Raw genomic sequence first — 22500 nt, forward strand, 5'->3', positions numbered from 1 at the left:
TTAGCCCCGCCCAACAATTCTACATCACTGCCTGTTTAGCCCCGCCCACCTATTCTACACAGCTGCCTGTTTAGCCCCGCCCCATTTTCAGAAAGATTGAAACTAAAAGATGATGCTGTCGACTATATTGGATCCGACAGTAATGTCGCAACACAAGTGTGAGTAACTGTTTTCATTACATGCTCACTATTGCTTTGTCTCTTCTTACAGATTGTTTGATATGTACTGAGCGTTTATGCGTTTTTGACCTAAATCACAGCAGCATCCATCTGTGAGGAATGTCGCTGTCAAATATACACAACTATTAGCCAATCAGAGTTTGCTTCATTTATACAGAAAATTGCATTACTTTTTATTTCAGCGATGATAACTGAAGTGATGAGCTCATGTGACAAAAGGGACTGAAACGTTTATATCATTGCATATTGCTCAAGATACAATTGTTTTTAAATGAGCAGGCAATGAACAGTAAATACTGTGCAGTGTTCAGTGTGTGTGTGTGTGTGTGTGTTTGTGTTTACATTCATCTGTAAACGATGGGAATATCGTTCTCTCTGAATCATCTTTCACATCTGTTTTCTTCTCATAATGCTTCATCAGATCATAAACAGGTTCAACATGTTTCTGGAGCTCTGAATGAGTCTGATATGAGGTCAGAGTCGGTGCCAGGTCACCTCCATCGGGGGGGGCACACATCTCAATGTCTCTCCCGGGGGGGGGGGGGGGGGCTGCAAAGGAGGATCGCACGGTCTGTGTTATGTGCGCTGTTTTATCGGTACTTTCGCTTTCAAAATCGATCGCGTTCAGCAAGGAGGGGGCAGGATGGAAAGTGGGGGGGGGGGGCCACGGCCCGCGAGTGCCCCCCCTTGGCGCCGGCCCTGTATGAGCTGCTGTCTGTGATTAATTACCGTCTGAGATTCACTAATTAATGCCAGTAATTAATGCAAGAGCTTTATTAATTAATGCATGTCTGAATGAGCAGGTGCAACGAGAGCGGAGCTAAAATTACAACAACAACAAAAACCTGCAGCAATATTTCAGTTTCAGACATAAACTAAACCCATGCATATGAATCTGCCCTTATTTGTGATGCTCTGAGTCGGTCTTCAGCGCGTATGATCGGCCTGCAGCCGCGTGGCTAAAATTAGGGTCACCAGATACCCCGACACTGAGCAAAGGGTGCGAGACACACAAAATACCGGCTACACGGTGTGCGCAAACATGACATCCATATGCTGCATGATTTCAGGCTGTTCAACACAGCAGCATCCTGATTGATTGTGTCTGTCACAGCACTAACTTTAGCAAACCCGACCATCTGTCTGAACACGCCAAGATGAACACCTGCACGACTAAAGCTATCAGGTGTTACGGCTACACTTTCCATTAACTTCTCAGTCAAGTCAAGTCTGCTTTACTGTCAATTCTTCCACATGTACAGTACATACATACAGAGAATTGAAATTGCGTTACTCTCAGACCCTTGGTGCATACAGTTAACATTAAACACTGACAGTAGACGTTCAAATACAGATAAATACAGTTTAAACATATGTACATACAACTATACAGATATATAAATGAGGACATTGTTGAAAAATAAAGAAAGAGATAGATAAAGTGGCATAAGGCACATGGCAGATGCAAACCAGTTAAATAAAACTGTGCAGATATATGTGTAGTGCAAGAAGAGCTTATCAGTCTGTTAAAGTGACAAGAGAACAGTCTTTTTATCCGAAGAGGTAGTTTGCAGTCAATGCTGGATGAGGTAGTGATCAGTCCAATGCTGCACAAGTGACAGGTGCTGGTCACAGTTTAAGTGGGGGGTGGGGGGGGGGGGTCGTAGTATCTGCTTACGGTTGGGCGATATGACCAAAAACAAATACTCGTCATTTTAATCATGGCACTGATACACATACAGTAAGTGCATGCCAGCTCTTCATGGCGAGAAACATGGTGAAATAGAGTAAAATATAAAATAAAAAATAAAATAAACTGAATATATAGGAGAAGTGAAAACCACCAGTCCATTAGCATAACGAAGAATCATCAGCGTTAATAAAAACTTCTGGACTGCATCAGCTAATAGTAATCAGGTTTGTCACGACATCCAAAAATTATAAACTGAACCAAAACCAGATTTCATAATCCCCAACATCACAGAAAAGAATAACTAACTTCAGTTGACAGCTATTATACAAATATCCCCATTAGTAATAATTACATATTTTGTTCTATATCAAGTTTTAGGCATTATGCATTATAAGTAGAAATCATAAGTCAACAAATATATATATATATATGCAACTTTTTTAAACAACATGCATACAAAAAAATCAATGTTTACGTGTTTTGTTTATGTATATATATATATATGTGTGTGTGTGTGTGTTTAATAGGTTTCATATATGCTTTTACTTAATATGACAATATATTTCATATGTGGAAATCTAACTTTATAATGGAGTCTAACTTTACCCGCATACATAAAGCCACATATACTAATAGCCAATCATATCTGGCTGAAGGTTAATATTTTGCTCCAAATATAAATGATCCCATTGTCCAGCTCTAAACTGATCAATGTTATTATTATTAACATTAACATCATGAATTGTGCTTTTAATCAATGTGTCTGTGAAAAGAGAAATACAAATAAGACTTTACAGCACAAACACGCTGCTTCATATGTGAATATGGCTTATTTGGAAAGAATCTTATTGGCTATTTTACACTGTCACTGCTTCAAATGATCTGTTTGAGTGGATTTGCTTTACTTGTATAATCACACATATATTCCTTTGGAACAGATGCAGATGGCTGATTTAGCCTCATGTGTAACTCGATCTGTAACTCAGTCTGCGTCTGATCAGTAGGTCATGGAGGGATCGCAGCAGAAGTAAACGCGCCCCAGCAATGATCATCCTGACAGACGCTGTAGTTTCTCTCTGCTGATGTGCATCTTATTGATCAGCTCCGTCTGCAGGAACATCTGCCTGCTCTTCACTAGAGTCTGCTGTGTATTGATCCAGACGGAAGTCTCAAGCATTTAGCATTTCACTGAGAAAGAGCTGGAACAATGAGGACTGTACACAATGACACCAGACACTAGTGCACTGCATACTGTGTACTACATCTGCAACAGTAATCAAACTATTTGGAGAGTAGTATCATATCACATGATCATCTCATAAAAACACTGCATTAAGTCAGTGTTATGTAATTGTAAAAATCCTGGCTGATATAATTTCTGTTCTAAGGCCCGTTCACACCGAGACAATAAGAGTAAAAAATTATTAAATTAGTTCTTGAATTAAATAATGATTCAAACAAAAGGCAAAATATCATTAGAATTAGTGTCAGAATTAATTTTTCCAGCTGATGAACAATAAAAACATTGACAGCCAATCAGAATCCTCCGACTTTAAGGAGCTCGAGCATTTAAAGAGACTATCGCTGTAGTTATCATTACAGTTATTGTTATAGTTAGGGACCAAGCCACTAAGACGCAGGGGCTTCTTGTTCTTCTAAGGATTTGTTTTTTTTTTTGGACTATCCGGGCACTTTTGGGGGCCTTAACGTGCTCAAAAAGTCTTGAAAATTGGCACGGATGTTGGAATCTGCGGCCATTAGGACGCCGCAGAGGCTGGGACCTGGATCAGTGTTATGGCTCCATTAAAGGTGCCTATAAATCTGTACCTCTCCCTCCCCTGGGTTCTGCCGATCACAACTGTGTGCATCTTATACCAGCGTATCGCACTTGCCTTCAGAGGGGGAAAGTGGATACCAGGCAAGTGAAGGTTGGGTCTGAAGAGTCTTCGCTGGCCCTGCAAGGCTGCTTGGACTGTACCTTGTGGGAGGAGTAGATCTTCAAAGGACATAGATGGACTGACTGAAGTGGTCAGCTCATGGGTTGCATATTGTGAGGACACTGTAATTCCTAAAAAAGTTGTCAAAATATACCCCAATAACAAGCCGTGGGTGAGAAACAACTTAAAGACTTGTTGAAAAAGAAAAAGCTATTCTAAAGGAGATTAAATGTGAAATTAAAAGGGCTAAATGGGATTATAAACTTAAAGTGGAATACAAACTGAGTAATAATCTCCTAGGCTCAGCATGGGACAGTATTAAAACAATGGTGGGTCTAAATGACAAAATAAAGAAAAAGGTGGCATTGGAAGGCTTCACCTCAGATGTATTCCTGGCCCAAGAACTAAATAAATTTTATTCAAGATTTGACAAAAATGATTTTAGCAACGAAATTGTTGGCCAAAAACCGTCTTTACTGTCCCAATCAGCTGTATGTTTCTCTGCACAAAGTGTTGTGAACACCTTTAAATATTGCAAAGCCAAAACAAGTCCTGGCCCAGACAATATTGGCAGCCGTGTTCTTTCTTGTTGTGCGGAACAGCTATCAACAGCTACCAATCTATGTACCCAACAGAAGGTCCCTGACTTATGGAAACAGTCAATTATAGTCCCTGGTGCTAAGAATAGCCACCCTAAGACTTTAAATGACTTCAGACCCATAGCCCTTACGTCACTTGTGATGAAGTCCTTTGAAAAGCTGATCAAGAGAGAATTGACATCTAGGACGAACTGCCTCCTCGACCCATTACAGTTTGCATATAGACTCAACAGAGGGGTCAGTACTCAACCTCATTCCTAATCACCTTGAGGGCAACAGAAACCATGCCGGACTACTGTTTGTGGATTTCTCGTCAGCCTTTAACACCATTCAGCCCCACTTGTTGGTTGAGAAGCTGTTGCATCAGTTCAAACTGGAGGCTAACCTTGTGGGTTGGATATTGGACTTCCTCACAAATAGATCCCAGCGAGTGAGAGTAAATGGCCATCTTTCTGACTTGGCCCTCACACAAACTGGCTCACCGCAGGGGTGTGTTCTTTCCCCCCTTCTCTATGTTCTGTACACTATTGATTGTCGCTCTGTGACTGAAAACACCACCGACCCACCGACACTTTGTGAAGTTTGCTGATGATACGGTTATTGTCAGCTTATTGAACAACGAAGAAACTTCACACGGTCCGGTCATTGATCACTTTGTAACATGGGGTCAGGATGCCTTTCTTGAGCTGAATGCCTCTAAGACCAAGGACATGTGTATTGATTTTAGGCGCAATGTCACTAACATTGAAAAATCTGGTATAAATGGTCAGGAAATAGAGGTTGTTACAGAGTATAATTATTTAGGATCTATTACTGATGATAAGCTGTGTTTCGAGTCTAATACAGTTTGCTTTGCAAGAGAGGCCAGCAGCGCCGGTACTGCCTGAGGAAGCTGGCAAAGTTTAATGTGGACAAGACTCTGTTGACCCTTTTCTATAGGTCCTTAGTTGAGTCGGCTGTTACCTTCTCCTTAATCTGCTGGTATGGGTCATTACTGTAAAACAAAAAAACTCCCTTTCAAGATGAATTAAGGTGAGCAGCTGCATCACAGGATCTAAGCAGAAAGGTCTGGAGGAACTTTATTAGAAGCAGATGTTAAGAAGGGTTGAATCTATCCTGTCAGATAGTTCTCATCCCTTACAGGCTGAATTTCAGACGTTGCCATCGGGATCACACTTTAAACTCCCAAAATTCAGAATAGATATAAACACTGTTTCGTACCTGCTGCCATTCTGCTTCTAAATTCTAAGAACCATAGATAACTTATATATATATATATATATATATATGCGCTCAAGAACAAAACATTTATAGCTGTATTTATAAAATGCTTACTAATGCCTAGTAATGCTGGAGCAATTTATAAAGGATGGATTGCCTATTTACTAATACTTAACTAATGATTCATAGTGTGCAGTTATTATAAAGTGTTACTATGTTACTTAATCAAAATGTTCATGTTAATTCACAGTGCATTAACTAATGTTAACAGATAAAACTTTATATTTTAATAATGTTTATAAGTTTTGAATATTAACTAACATTAATAAATGCTATATAAGAATTGTTCATGTTAATTAATATAGTTAATGTTAGTAACTGAAACCTTATTGAAAGTGTTTGAAATTGTTATGTATTGTTGTGTGTGTGTTTCACAGTCTTGATGGTTTGGATTAACCCTTTCATTGCTGAATCCCTCAAATCCAAACGGCCAGAGGGTTACTGTAATGCGTGTGCTGGCTGATGCCATGGGGGTGGCGGCTGCACTGACGGCTTGGGCCCGTCATCGCTGCTTGCAGCTATATCTACATATTGTTATAGCTATCATTAATGTTATTTTAACATTATAGTTAACCTTATAAGTATCATTATTGTTAACATTATCTTTGTCAATGTAGTTATAATTATCGTTAACGTTATTGTTATAGTTATCATTAAAATTATCGTTATAGTTATAATAGTTTTCATTATGGCTAGCATTATTGTTATAGTTATCATTATAGCTTTCACTATTTTTAGCATAATTGTTGTCATAGTTATCCTTATCATTAACATTACAGTCATCGTTATCATTAAAGTAATTATATAGCTATTGTTATCGTCATAATTATCATCATTATAGTTAAATGTTATAGTTTTCGTTATTGATATAGTTATTATAGTTATCATTATCAACATAGTTATTGTTAACATTATGGTTATCGTTAACGTTATAGTTATCTTTAATGTTATAGCTATTGTTATAGTCATAGTTAACGTTATAGGTTTTGTTACAGTTATCGTTAACATTATAGTTATCATTATCATCGTAGTTAACATTACAGTTATTGGCATAGTTCAGTGTTTCCCACAGCCAATCCCCCGCCCCATATATATATATATATGCAAATTCATTCTCTGCCAGCAGGAGGCGCTTTTAGAGTGCGATAAATAGAGGTTTCCTCGGTAACTGTCACGAATCCTGGCCATGCTCTTCCGGACAATCACCACCAGAGGTCACCCATTCACCACATTGACTCTTACGCCACACAGCACACTGGACTACAGTTCCCACAATCCATTGCACAGATCACAGCTGTCACCATTCACACATCACACACATCTGATTCTCATAATCACACACACCATTTAAGCCATGGACTTCCTCAGCATCAGGGCCGACTATTGTATAGCCCTTATCACTCTCCCAGGGATAGCTACTTTACAGAGCCTTAGTCTTAGTCTTGCCTTGTTTTTCTTGCCGTTTCTGACTCTGCCCGTGTTTCCTGGATTTACCCTTCGCCTCTGCCGTTTGGACTCTGTTCGCTCCCCGTTTGGATTATTGCTCTCGTTTCTGGATTATCTCTCTGCCTTGCCCCTTTGGATACTGTTCGCCGATCGTCGACCCACGCTTGCTCCACGGATTGCTGTGTCTTGCCCTTTCCATTCCTGTTTGCCACTGTCTGACCCTGCCTGTTTTCTGACCATGTTTTATAATAAAGCTTTGCATTTGGATCCGCACGTCTCACGTCTCGTCAGCCCCGTAACAGTAACGCTGCACACAAAGCAGCGCTCCGCTCACAAACGCTGCTTTATCAGACATTACATGCAAGATAAAATGAAAATGACATCGAAAATTTTCTGAAGACAGTCGGATTCCTTCTGAAATACAGTGATATAAAAACACCCGCACCGGATTTTGATATTTAAACGTGCTGTGCTCTTTTATTCAACAAAATCAAAGCCTTTTGGAAAATCTATTTGTGGCGGTCAGTTTTGATATTTTGGCGATCCGCCACAAATAAGTCAATTTAAATGGGAAGCACTGTAGTTATCATTTTAGTTCTGGTCCGCGGAGTGGGCCATTGGCCTTTAGTGGTCACACTGGAAATGGAGGTCAGGTCAGGTCAGTGCATTGTGGGATACAGTATTCTGCTGTATGACTGTGGATTCACACACTGCACACACACACACACACACACACACTCTGATCATCTTAGTGAGTGCTGGAGAAACTCACCTCAGTGATCATGCAGGCCACGGCTGGACGGCTGGACCGTGTGCTCCTGCGGCTCCTCGTGCGTCACACAGCTGCGGGGCAAAGACAGAAAATAGCTTGATAATTGCTGCTGTCATCTGACGAATGCCAGAGGGGAACAAGGCCACGCTGACACGCCGAACCCCGCTGGTCAGATTTAGGCCTCTGATCCCCGGAGAGCAGCTGCTAACAAAGGAAATTATGATCGGCACACAGTGAGTGGGCAGTTTGACCAATCAGAGCCCGATCTGTGCAGTTACAGCGGGTAAATTTATCCAGACAGGGGAAATTCACACTGTAAGACACGCTGATGTGGCGACATTTCAATGAGATGCCTGGAATGACGCTCAAACACACACTGAAATGATTTCATAAGATATAAAAGGATAAGTTCACTTCCAGAATAATAATTCCCTGATAATTTACTCACCCCCATGTCATTCTTTCTTCAGTCACAAAGAAATAGTTTTTTGAGGAAAAAAATTCCAGGATTTTTCTCCATATAGTGGACTTCAATGGTGGCCAATAATTTAAAAGTCCAAAATGCAGTTTCCGTGCAGCTTCAAAGAGCTCTACACGATCCCAGCCGAGGACTAAGGGTCTTATCTAGCTAAATAATCTGCCATTTTCTTAAAAAAAAAAAATCCACTTTTTAAGCACAAATGCTGGGCTTGCTCTAGTTCTGCAATGCATGCTTGTCGTCACACATCACGTAATCCTGCTGGAAAGGTCACACGCGGTTAGTTCTTTGTCTTTGTACTTCGGTAAAAAAAACTCCATCTCATTTTCTCCTCCAACTTTAAAATAATCCGACATCATTGTTTTACCTGTTTTTGTAAAGGGCAATGGCTTTTTTTGGATGTTGGCTTTGCACTGGATCGGTGCGTCCGCCTGCGTCACGCATGACCTTTCCAACATCAGCTAATAAAGACACGCATGCTTTCCTCAGTTCTTTGCGACTGAAGAAAGAAAGACATGAACATCTTGGATGACATGGGGGTGAGTAAATTATCAGGAAATTTTTATTCTATCCTTTAAGAAAGCAGCATGCACAGCATGCATGAACGCAGTGCTTCAGGAGCGGCAGAATGACACACATTAATGAATATATGCAGACGACACAATGAACCCTGCGCACACACACACACACTCGACACACATCACATGCATGCACACACACACTCGACACACATCACATGCATGCACACACACACTCGACACACATCACATGCATGCACACACACACACACTCGACACAGATCACATGCATGCACACACACACACACACACTCGACACACATCACATGCATGCACACACACACACACACTCGACACACATCACATGCATGCACACACACACACTCGACACACATCACATGCATGCACACACACACACACTCGACACACATCACATGCATGCACACACACACACACACACTCCACACACACATCACATGCATGCACACACACACACACACACACACTCGACACACATCACATGCATGCACACACACACACACACACACTCGACACACATCACATGCATGCACACACACACACACACTCGACACAAATCACATGCATGCACACACACACACACACTCGACACACATCACATGCATGCACACACACACACACACACACTCGACACACATCACATGCATGCACACACACACACACACACTCGACACAAATCACATGCATGCACACACACACACACACACACACTCGACACACATCACATGCATGCACACACACACACACACTCGACACACATCGCATGCACACACACACACACACACAGCTGAGGCATTTCATGCTGAGATTATTACAATTACAAAACCTCTTTATCCTATAACTATACAATATAGTTGCTGTTATAGATAGCTACAGTTATCATTACAGTTATGGTTATCGTTATCATTTAATTTATCATTATAGTCATTGTTATAGTTATCATTATACTGTAATTATTGTTGTATTTATCATTATAGTTATCTGTATGTATTGTAATGTTAACTGGAATGATAATTAAAACAGTTAATGTTATAATTCATTAAAGTTACTGTTAGTTCTTACAATTATATTTGTAGTTATAGTTATCAATATAGTTATTATAGTTATTGTTACAGTTATGGTTATAGTTAACATTACCGTTAATGTTATATGTACTGTTATATTTATCATTACAGTTAATGATACAATTAATGTTATAGTTTATTAAAGTTATATATTAGTTATCATTATAGTTATAATTACAGTTAATGTTATAGTTACTGCTAGCTGTCATTACAGTTATCATTAACATTATCACTATACTTAACGTTACTTATATATAGTTATAGTTATCTATATCATTATAGTTCTAGTTAACTATCTTTAGTTATCGTAATCGTCATTGTTATAGTTATCTATATTATTTGTATAATAGTCATAGTTAACTGTTGTTCTAGTTCTTGTTTAGAGCTCAACATCCTCTCAAACTGTGCTCTGATTTTATGATCGGTCAGATGTTTCATCTCTAGTTCCTCAGAAAACCAGCGGTCAGAAGAGAACACATGCTGCATAAATCTCATTATCCAGAATAAGCCTCGGCTAATCGATGTGTGAGATGCTCGGCGAGCGTTTGCTCCTCTGACCGCTATAAATACAGTCTTTTTCCAGAGCGCTGCAAACTGATCCCTGATCTAAAACAGAGCGTGCCTGATTCCCTGACCAACATCAGACCAACATCAGACTAACACTGCTGCTGTTGCCGGGACAACCGCACAACACCCCCCCCCCCCCCCCCCCCGTTACCATAGAAACCCTCTCACAATATCCAGATTAGAGCAGCTAAAAACACAAGATGATACTTTAGTATCTCTGAGATACTGTTATAGTTTTCATTTGAATTAGTTTATTATTATTTTGCATTTTCATTTTAGTTAACACTGTTTTTAGTCATTTTGTTGTGTGCTTTTGTCATTTTTATTAGCTTTTGTTTAAATACGTCTATATAGTTTTTCATTTTTATTTCAGTTTTAGATCGAGTTATTTTAGTACATCAAGAGAAACTAGATAAAATTGTCATAACACCCAAGCAACCACCCAGAACACCCTAGCAACCGCACAGCAACACCCTAGCAACCACCCAAAACATGGGTTCTCATTTCTCATGTTGGTGTGAGAAATATTTGAATCATATTTAATAACTCAAAATCTGAAGTCTTGACGTTTCAAGATTTAGGTGTAAGTTTGAGTAAAAAGTAGTTTTAAAAAGCTTCCAGGTGGTTTTTAGGCTGTTGCTATGCAGTTGCTAGGGTGTTGCTATGCAAATGCAAAATAGGATGAGTGAAGTGAAGCTGTACTTGACCATCATCATCTAGCATTTTATCAATTCACTGCAAAAATGAACCTCTTCCTCATTATTTTTGTCTTTATTTCCAGCACAATACAGACATTAATGACACTGAGCTAAGCCCTGGATATCCACTCCCCCTAGATCCCATCCTGATTACAACACCGATAATAATTAAAGATCAGCATTATTGTCAGTATATTGCGACACCCCTAATCTTAATTTAATGCTCAGATATACAGGAATGTGAACATATCAATGATGACCTGCTGTGATGGAGGTGTTGATGAAGGCTCTCAGTCCGTCTGAAGCTGCAGGAGTTTGAGTAAAACACCAGGATTGATCCTCAATGATTACAGCTTCAAACCCTGAGCACCAGCAGTGTGAACCTGTGTTATTAGGCCGTGTGTTTGACCTGCTTAATCCAGCCTGAAGGTGTCCAAACGCTAATTAATGACATCTGCTCCTCTTCCCCAGTCCTGTCAATCACATTATCCAGAGCACGCTTTAGCGCAGATACAACTCCGTCTGACACGCATTACACAAATCCAGCCTTTATGACCTGTATCACAAGAACCGACAGACCAATCCAAACGTCTCAGACCACTGAAGAAAATGTGCATACTTTGTGCTTTTCTAATTTAATACACATTTAAACAAATAAATCAGTGAAAGTTTTTAATTTCAGCTAGTTTCCAAGGCAAATGTTTAATGCAGTTTAAACTTTATGTACTAAAATTAAAAAAAAAAAAATTATATATATACACACACACACACATTTAAAAACAACAAAAACTTAAAATTACAAAAAAAAAAAAAAATTACTAAAACTAACTAAAATTAACATGACAGCAGAAAATATAAAAATAAAATTAATTATTTAGATATATTAAATAGCTAGATTATTACATAAATACAGTCTAATTGTGACTCTAAAATAGAATAAAGTAAAATAAAATAAATACTGACTGGAGCTACAAGAACTGAATCTGATAAACATAACATGATCAGTGACTCTCGTTTACTTACATTTGATTAGTCAGTGATTAGAAATATAGCACAATATGAAAGATTTATGATGCATTTTACATTATTTTTTATTTTTTACAAAATATCAAGGTTTTAAACAAAAACTTCTCAGAGTCTTCTCAGACTTTTGGACCACCTTTGTTGTTAAAAGCCTAACCACGACCAGAGCTTCTGCTAATGCTTGTTTTCACAATCAGTCGGTCATAGAAACATATAGAAGGCCTTATTGATCCTGCAGAAGCATAAGCGGTCAGTGTCCCTACAGAAGCATCTGTTCCTGCTCCTCACACAAATATTCCTTCATCTGGACGAGATGAAGCTGTTAAACACCGGAGAAGAACCCAATAGAGTGAGACAAACCCATCTAACACGGATAATCCCTAACCCTGATCCTCCTCGAACATCTCAGATCTGCTCAGCTTTTCACAGCAGAAGGTCTGATCGCTGACAGAACGAGTGTCTGGATCTCAGTAGATTACGAAAGCTCGTCTGTCGCTTCAGATTAAACCACGTTCAGATGAGATCAGGACCACCTGTGTTGGCTGCAGATTGTGTCTAGCAGTGCTGGGAAGGTTACTTTGTAATTTAATTAGGTCATGTTTGGTGTGAATGCATGCAGTGGCTCTGGAAGCACATTTAGTGAGTTTGAGCTTGTTTGTGGATCTCAGAGGCACATGGTGGGAATGACGGGATCTGGGCCAGGCATATCAGTGTCTCATCCGTCTCACATACACACTGCCTTCCAAAGCCGGCCGGCGAAAGCTTGAAACCCGAGCCCTGGATCCGAGCATGAGCTTCAGTCCATGTGCAGAAGAAGAAGCAGAACCCACAACAAAACCACCGGCGCTCAAACACTCAACACTAACTGATTCTACAGGGCTTTTCAGCTGCTTACACACACTTTGCCTATTTTTTCAAAACTTTACACACAAATCCAAGAATTGCACACAAAATGCAAAACACCTCACATCTCTTGCAAAATGAAGCACTGCATTCAAATATCACAAACACATCTCAAAAGCAAACATTTGCAAACACCTTTGCCATAATATTAATTCCTGTTAGATTTGTGTGTGTTTCATAGAGAACTGTGTGTTGTGTTTTACAAAAAGTGTTTCATGAAATTGAAAACTGAGTCAAAGTCTGTGAATTAGTGTCTGGTTTTGCAGATTTGGTGTGTTTCTGCTGTTTGAGTGTCAGCTTTCAGAAACTGTGTGACAAGGACAGATTCTGTGTGGAAGCAGATGAATAAAAACTGTAAACTAGACAATAAACAAGTCATTAGAAAATAACAGATGATGCAAACGTTTTCAAATATAAAACAAATTCATCTGTAAAGCAGCTCTACAGAAGACAGGAGTCATTATTCAGCTCAATGCAATGATGGCCCAGTTATTACTATTAACAATACTATTATTGTTTTTGTTAATCTTGTGAATCAAATTTTTAATATTTTTCTACTTTCATGTTAATTTTAGTTAAAATGTTAGTATTTTTTCGCCATTTTTATCAACTTTTGTTGTTTACAATGTTTTTTTTTTATTATTATTTATTTCAGTTTTATTAGGGGTTCAAGCACACAGTGTTTTTTTTTGTTTGTCGTAGACTCAAAAACCGTTTGTCGTAGACTCAGAAACCGTTTGTCGTAGACTCAGAAACCGTTTGTCGTAGACTCAAAAACCGTTTGTTGTAGACTCAAAAACCGTTTGTCGTAGACTCAAAAACCGTTTGTCGTAGACTCAAAAACCGTTTGTCGTAGAGTCAGAAACCGTTTGTTGTAGACTCAAAAACCGCTTGTCGTAGACTCAAAAACCGTTTGTCGTAGACTCAAAAACCGTTTGTCGTAGACTCAAAAACCGTTTGTCGTAGAGTCAGAAACCGTTTGTCGTAGACTCAAAAACCGCTTGTCGTAGACTCAGAAACCGTTTGTCGTAGACTCAAAAACCGTTTGTCGTAGACTCAAAAACCGTTTGTCGTAGACTCAAAAACCGTTTGTCGTAGACTCAAAAACCGTTTGTCGTAGAGTCAGAAACCGTTTGTCGTAGAGTCAGAAACCGTTTGTTGTAGAGTCAGAAACCGTTTGTTGTAGACTCAAAAACCGTTTGTCGTAGACTCAGAAACCGTTTGTTGTAGACTCAAAAACCGCTTGTCGTAGACTCAGAAACCGTTTGTTGTAGACTCAAAAACCGTTTGTCGTAGACTCAAAAACCGTTTGTCGTAGACTCAGAAACCGTTTGTTGTAGACTCAAAAACCGTTTGTCGTAGAGTCAGAAACCGTTTGTTGTAGAGTCAGAAACCGTTTGTTGTAGAGTCAGAAACCGTTTGTCGTAGACTCAAAAACCGTTTGTCGTAGACTCAGAAACCGTTTGTTGTAGACTCAGAAACCGTTTGTCGTAGAGTCAGAAACCGTTTGTTGTAGACTCAAAAACCGTTTGTTGTAGACTCAGAAACCGTTTGTCGTAGAGTCAGAAACCGTTTGTCGTAGACTCAAAAACCGTTTGTCGTAGACTCAAAAACCGTTTGTCGTAGACTCAAAAACCGTTTGTCGTAGACTCAAAAACCGTTTGTCGTAGAGTCAGAAACCGTTTGTTGTAGACTCAAAAACCGCTTGTCGTAGAGTCAGAAACCGTTTGTTGTAGACTCAGAAACCGTTTGTTGTAGACTCAGAAACCGTTTGTTGTAGACTCAGAAACCGTTTGTCGTAGAGTCAGAAACCGTTTGTTGTAGACTCAGAAACCGTTTGTCGTAGACTCAGAAACCGTTTGTCGTAGAGTCAGAAACCGTTTGTTGTAGACTCAGAAACCGTTTGTTGTAGACTCAGAAACCGTTTGTTGTAGACTCAGAAACCGTTTGTCGTAGAGTCAGAAACCGCTTGTCGTAGAGTCAGAAACCGTTTGTTGTAGACTCAGAAACCGTTTGTCGTAGACTCAGAAACCGTTTGTTGTAGACTCAGAAACCGTTTGTCGTAGAGTCAGAAACCGTTTGTTGTAGACTCAGAAACCGTTTGTTGTAGACTCAGAAACCGTTTGTTGTAGACTCAGAAACCGTTTGTCGTAGAGTCAGAAACCGTTTGTCGTAGACTCAAAAACCGTTTGTCGTAGACTCAAAAACCGTTTGTCGTAGACTCAAAAACCGTTTGTCGTAGACTCAAAAACCGTTTGTCGTAGAGTCAGAAACCGTTTGTTGTAGACTCAAAAACCGCTTGTCGTAGACTCAGAAACCGTTTGTCGTAGACTCAAAAACCGTTTGTCGTAGACTCAGAAACCGTTTGTTGTAGACTCAGAAACCGCTTGTCGTAGACTCAGAAACCGTTTGTTGTAGACTCAAAAACCGTTTGTCGTAGACTCAAAAACCGTTTGTCGTAGACTCAGAAACCGTTTGTTGTAGACTCAAAAACCGTTTGTCGTAGAGTCAGAAACCGTTTGTCGTAGAGTCAGAAACCGTTTGTTGTAGAGTCAGAAACCGTTTGTCGTAGACTCAAAAACCGTTTGTCGTAGACTCAGAAACCGTTTGTTGTAGACTCAAAAACCGCTTGTCGTAGACTCAGAAACCGTTTGTTGTAGACTCAAAAACCGTTTGTCGTAGACTCAAAAACCGTTTGTCGTAGACTCAGAAACCGTTTGTTGTAGACTCAAAAACCGTTTGTCGTAGAGTCAGAAACCGTTTGTTGTAGAGTCAGAAACCGTTTGTTGTAGAGTCAGAAACCGTTTGTTGTAGACTCAAAAACCGTTTGTCGTAGACTCAGAAACCGTTTGTTGTAGACTCAAAAACCGTTTGTCGTAGACTCAGAAACCGTTTGTCGTAGACTCAGAAACCGTTTGTCGTAGACTCAAAAACTTTACATCGTTGCGATCCTTGGGTTGGCACGAACAAAAGTGTATTGTTCGTCACCGTTTTCCCCTAAAATTGACCTATATCCCAAATCTACTTTTGCGAACTAGTCCTAGGTTTTTCGCCCGATCGGAACCAAACCACTGCAGAAATATTCTGTGGACACTGAATATCAATAATTATCCAAAAAAAGTTGAAATTTCGATTTTCGTGCATCTATGCTAACGTTAGCCAAATGTTATTTGAAGTATAACTCTGGAACGGAATGAGATATCTTCACCAAACTCCGTACACATATGTACGAGGTTAATCTTTGGTGAAATAAAAGAAATGCGCAGATCTGCCACTTGGGGGCGCTAAAAGATGGAAAAAATATATAAATGGCTATAACCAGGCAACCGTTGGTTTGATCGACTTGAAAATTGGGATTCAGTGTCTTTGTCCGATGTGCCATAAGAGTGTATGAGGACATTAGTGTATGTGGACATTAGTTAACGGAGGTTGGCATGTTCGACTCATGCCCCTAAACGTCTGTAAGAATTTTGAAAGAAATCGGCCACTAGTTGGCGCTAACGAGTTTTTTGGCTCTGTAATCACGTGGTGTTTAACATATCCACACAATATGCACATCATTTGATAGATCTCCTCACAATGAGCAACGTTTCCTCTAGAACCATTGCTGTCAATCAAATTGTTCATTAATTATTCAGAAATAGGTTTAAAACCTACTTTTACGAATTAGTCCCTGGTTTTTCGCTCAATCTCAATCAAACCACTGCAGTAATAATCTGTGGCCTCTCTAGATCAATAATTATCGAAAAAAATAATAATTTTCTCCTTTGGTTAGCAATAATTGGCTCATTTTTAAAAAGGGGCGTGGCCACATACACCCAAAAGCCTATAAAACCTAAACAAAAACTTGAATCTTTATGAAAGTTGGTGAAAACGTGTGTCAGATGACTGTTAACAAGTTTCATGGAGATTGGACCATAGGTGGCGCTATTAAAGTTAAAAAGGCCTTAAAAACACAGAATTGCTATAGTAAATTGCCTCCAATTGCAATCAAATGTTCATATATATTAATTTATACACTATATCTTCATATAATTTGATAGATCTCCACATTCTGAACAACTTTGCCTCTAGGATCACTGCTGTCAATCCAACTGTTCTTTAAATATTTGAGATTATTAAAAAAAACATGCTTTTGTCAACTAGCCTTCACTTTTTAACTCAAAATCAATCAAATCAGAGCAGTACTGTTCTCTAGACTCTCTAGGTCAATAATTATCAAAACAATGTTGAACATTTGCATTTGGACAATTATAAACCGGTCATTTTATAATATGCTATTTACATAGTGTACAGAAAGGCCTATTAATACTAAAAGAAAGCCCACAAACTTTGTAAAATGATGCATAACTTGATTGTAAACAAGCATGCAAGATTTAAAACAGATTGGGCAAAAAATAACACTATAACAGTTATAAAGGTTAAAAAACACAGTGTTGTATGAGAAATTGCCATTTCTAACCACTAGATGGGAGCAGAAGACCACTAATGGGCTCATTAAACCCTAAAACTGTACTGTTCATTTTGCTTAAGGAGACACTATAAAATCACAGTTATAACATTTAAAATCACATTTAGTTAAAGTTTACCATTTCGTTCATGCAGAGATGTCAGTTTTTACAATTTTGCCATATTATAATCACAGAGAAACCTGAATATGACACACAAACTCTTAAAAAGAGTGTATTGAGTATTGTCACCTGTCATTTATTGCAAATATCTATATCTGCAACAAAATGTGTGTGCATTGTGTGTGTGTGTGTGTGTGTGTGTGTGTGTGTGCGCATGTATGTCCATGTGTGTGTGTGTGTGTGTGTGTGTGTATGTGTGTGTGTGTGTGTGTGTGTGTGTGTGTCTCTGTGTGTGTGAGAGAGCATCTTTGCTCACTGAGCACACACACATCACCTCAGATGTGATATCAGTCTCAAAATCAGCTGGTACGACTGATGATGAGTGCTGTCCTTCATCATGATCTCAAACACAGAGAGACGCCCGACAATCTGCAGTGTGTTACCTTGTTACCAGTGTGTGCAGTGTGTTACCTCCATTCCTGCAGAACACACACACACACACACACACACACACACACTCACACAGACTGCAGCATGTGAAGCATCTCACCTCAACTCCTCTGATCTCACGCTGCTTCTCTTCTCTTCTCCTCCTGAGCGTCTGCTGCTGTGATCCAGTCACATTCAGAGATTCAGAGCGAGTGACAGACAGAGAGAGAGAGAGAGACGGGTGGGGGCTGCAGTGGGAGGAGAGACAGCAGATATCAGAGCTACAGCTAAATATAACAAACACACACACACACACTCAGTGCTCACAAGAGTCCCAGGATGCACCTCATGCATGTCCAGAGCTGCAATCTAGAAAAAGAAGTGTCAGAGTGAGTGTGTGTGTGTGTGTGTGTGTGTGTGTGCGTGTGTGTGTGTGTGTGTTTACGGGCCTCATAAAACACACAGCTGTCATTTGGCCCTTTGCTCTTAATAACAGCAGAAAATATCCACTTTAAATCTTATTTACAAGCCGTTTCCATGGAGATTCTCAATCACACCTGTCGTCCTTCTCACAGAACAAACCATGAGATGACATTGATGATGTCACTGGCAGCCCACAGGAAATGACATCATGACCACAGTCACATGGAAATCTGTCAGCCAGTCACAGATGAACCTAGAACAAGCTGAAATCTTTATAATAATAATAATAATAATAAAAATAATATGAAAACTAAATTATTAACATTATTATTATATACACTCACCTAAAGGATTATTAGGAACGCCATACTAATACTGTGTTTGACTTCAGAACTGCCTTAATTCTACGTGGCATTGATTCAACAAGGTGCTGAAAGCATTCTTTAGAAATGTTGGCCCATATTGATAGGATAGCATCTTGCAGTTGATGGAGATTTGTGGGATGCACATCCAGGGCACGAAGCTCCCGTTCCACCACATCCCAAAGATGCTCTATTGGGTTGAGATCTGGTGACTGTGGGGGCCATTTTAGTACAGTGAACTCATTGTCATGTTCAAGAAACCAATTTGAAATGATTCGAGCTTTGTGACATGGTGCATTATCCTGCTGGAAGTAGCCATCAGAGGATGGGTACATGGTGGTCATAAAGGGATGGACATGGTCAGAAACAATGGTCAGGTAGGCCGTGGCATTTAAACGATGCCCAATTGGCACTAAGGGGCCTAAAGTGTGCCAAGAAAACATCCCCCACACCATTACACCACCACCACCAGCCTGCACAGTGGTAACAAGGCATGATGGATCCATGTTCTCATTCTGTTTACGCCAAATTCTGACTCTACCATCTGAATGTCTCAACAGAAATCCAGACTCATCAGACCAGGCAACATTTTTCCAGTCTTCAACCGTCCAATTTTGGTGAGCTCGTGCAAATAGTAGCCTCTTTTTCCTATTTGTAGTGGAGATGAGTGGTACCCGGTGGGGTCTTCTGCTGTTGTAGCCCATCCGCCTCAAGGTTGTGCGTGTTGGGGCTTCACAAATGCTTTGCTGCATACCTCGGTTGTAACGAGTGGTTATTTCAGTCAAAGTTGCTCTTCTATCAGCTTGAATCAGTCGGCCCATTCTCCTCTGACCTCTAGCATCAACAAGGCATTTTCGCCCACAGGACTGCCGCATACTGGATGTTTTTCCCTTTTCACACCATTCTTTGTAAACCCTAGAAATGGTTGTGCGTGAAAATCCCAGTAACTGAGCAGATTGTAAAATACTCAGACCGGCCCGTCTGGCACCAACAACCATGCCACGCTCAAAATTGCTTAAATCACCTTTCTTTCCCATTCTGACATTCAGTTTGGAGTTCAGGAGATTGTCTTGACCAGGACCACACCCCTAAATGCATTGAAGCAACTGCCATGTGATTGGTTGATTAGATAATTGCATTAATGAGAAATTGAACAGGTGTTCCTAATAATCCTTTAGGTGAGTGTATATCATGTCATTCTTATTAATAATTTGAATAATTATTACTAATACAGTTTTTTCCAACTGCTTTCACACAAAATCGTTTCATGTCACATGATTTTTGAAGCCTCTCACTCAAAGTGCAAAACTACACACCATATCTCCAAAACCATAAGCTATTTCTCAGCCTTTGACTCTCTGTAACTATAAATCTAACAGGAAGTGGCTTGCTTTCCTTTTCCAAACACAACCAATCAAAATGCTACACTTATTCACCAGGTCACACACACACAATTGTGTTCTTTACTGTATTCTAAAGAATATACGTTTGGTTTACATGTTTATTAGTTGTATGCTACTGTATACACCAGTAATGTTTGGCCTAATAAATACGTTCTGTTTCGACGCTGCATTGGTGTTTACGTCTCAGCAGATTCCTTTCACTGGAGAACATTGTATGGAAATGTAGATATAAGCCTATGAAAGACCACCGAGCTTTAGATGTAGAACAACGGTGTTTACATGCTATATCCAAACATTTACTATTATGAAAGAAGTGTTTGCCATTAGCTGCAAATGCTTCATTCTGACGTTTATTTCATTTTGAATGCAGTGATACATTTTGAAGCAGATGTGAGGCACATTGTGTGTGTAGTTCAGGTAATTGTGTGTAGAGTTTTTTAAAAAGGTGAGCTGTTGAAAAAACTGTAATTAATATAATGTGTTAAATTATTTGAAATATTAAGCTGAAATGTCAGGTGGACATTTTTATAATTAGAGATATAATAATATTCATATATCATTAAAAATATATAACAAAGCAATATATTATTGTTGTGTCATTTATATTAATAATTTAAATTTTGTGTCATTCAGTTATTTATATTAGTGTCCCTGCAGCACAAAAGCAGTCATGAGTAACACAGGTATATTTGTAGCAATAACCAACAATACATTGTATGGATCAAAATTATACATTTCTCTTTTATGACAAAAATCATTAGGATATTAAGATCATGTTCCATGAAGATATTTAGTAAATCTCCTACTGTAAATATATCAAAACTTAATTTTTGATTAGTAATATGCATTGCTAAGAACTTAATTTGAACAACTTTAAAGGAGATTTTCTCAATATTTAGATTTTTTTGCTCCCTCAGATTCCAGATTTTCTAATAGTTGTATCTCAGACTAATATTGTCCGATCATAACAAACCATACATCAATGGAAAGATGACCCTTATGACTGGTTTTGTGCTCAGGATCACATATTAGTTCAAATGTGATGGGGAATCTGAGTAAGTATTTTGCACTGCTGATGTTCATGAGTGTTCAGCGCTGCTCATTCTCCTCATTGAGCACATAACACACTGAGCAGGGGGTACTAAAGATAACCAGCTCCAGCACATTCCCTGCATCCCTGACCCCAGATCACACATCTGAGCCTCTCCGTGAATCCCATCAGACTCAGAACAGCTCCGCGCTCACATCCGTCGCTCGCGGCCGGGGTTTTTCCTCAGACCGTTCCCAGCACTCATATTCAGTCCCAGAAGTTTCCAGTTCTGATTTCTAGGAGGCTCTTTTCTATTTGCGTCTCTCGTCTAATTCAGGAGCTCGCTGCACCTGAGGGGACGAAAACATCTGACTAAAATTAGCTCTTCTATTCCCCGTCTTTACTCGGCACTGGACGTGTCCTCACAGTTCCTCCCTCATATAGTTTGATCTGCACATTTGAAAGTCATGAAGCAGACGTGTGATTCTGATCCGCCTCGTGTCGTAATGAAGTGTAAAGCGTGAATGTAAAAGTGTGTTTGCGTTTGTCTTTCCACACGAGATGAAGTGATGTTCCCAGGGGTCAGAGGGCAACAGGTTCAGTGTCTCTGCTTCATCAGATCTAATTTAGTCCATGTGTTGATCCAGCCTCGTTTTACACCGGCCTGATCATCAGCGAGGGCCAATCGGCCCCTGGAGGAGCGGAGGGGCCCTTCACAAACACATTCCTCACATAAGACTCCAGGGAAACGGCTTTAGAGATCACAGAGGTTAAGCATGCTTTTCTACTGTTGATATGAGAGCACTAAACAAGCCTTAATATCATCATCTGGAGTTTGTAGCATCGATCAATAGCTTAGTTACTCTACCTTTTCCATAAAATTACAATTTTGCTAAAACTTTTTGGTTGAGCATCTATTAAACCAGTAAAAATCATACTAATAGAATTATTTTTGCATATATATCATGTAATAATATTAAAGGTATCATATGAGTCAATTTTAGGTCTGTTAGTCAATTCTCAAAAATCAATAGTCAATTTTAGATTGCCTTCAAATGATAATATATATATTTACATTATTTATA

At 39.4% G+C, this 22500-nt stretch overlaps 1 protein-coding gene across 1 annotated transcript in view; it reads right to left on the minus strand.

Annotated features, from left to right (window-relative positions):
- Positions 1 to 18411, minus strand: part of filip1l (filamin A interacting protein 1-like) — a 53586-nt gene extending 35175 nt beyond the window's left edge. Inside the window, exons 1-2 of the mRNA XM_079393358.1 lie at positions 18319 to 18411; positions 7908 to 7978 (exon numbers count right to left, since the gene is read on the minus strand). The gene's annotated coding sequence lies outside the window, so the exon portion shown is untranslated. The remainder of the gene's footprint in view (positions 1 to 7907; positions 7979 to 18318) is intronic.
- Positions 18412 to 22500: the final 4089 nt, after the last annotated feature.

The sequence above is a fragment of the Barbus barbus genome (genome assembly GCF_936440315.1).
Source record: "Barbus barbus genome assembly, chromosome: 35".
Taxonomy (NCBI): domain Eukaryota; kingdom Metazoa; phylum Chordata; class Actinopteri; order Cypriniformes; family Cyprinidae; genus Barbus; species Barbus barbus.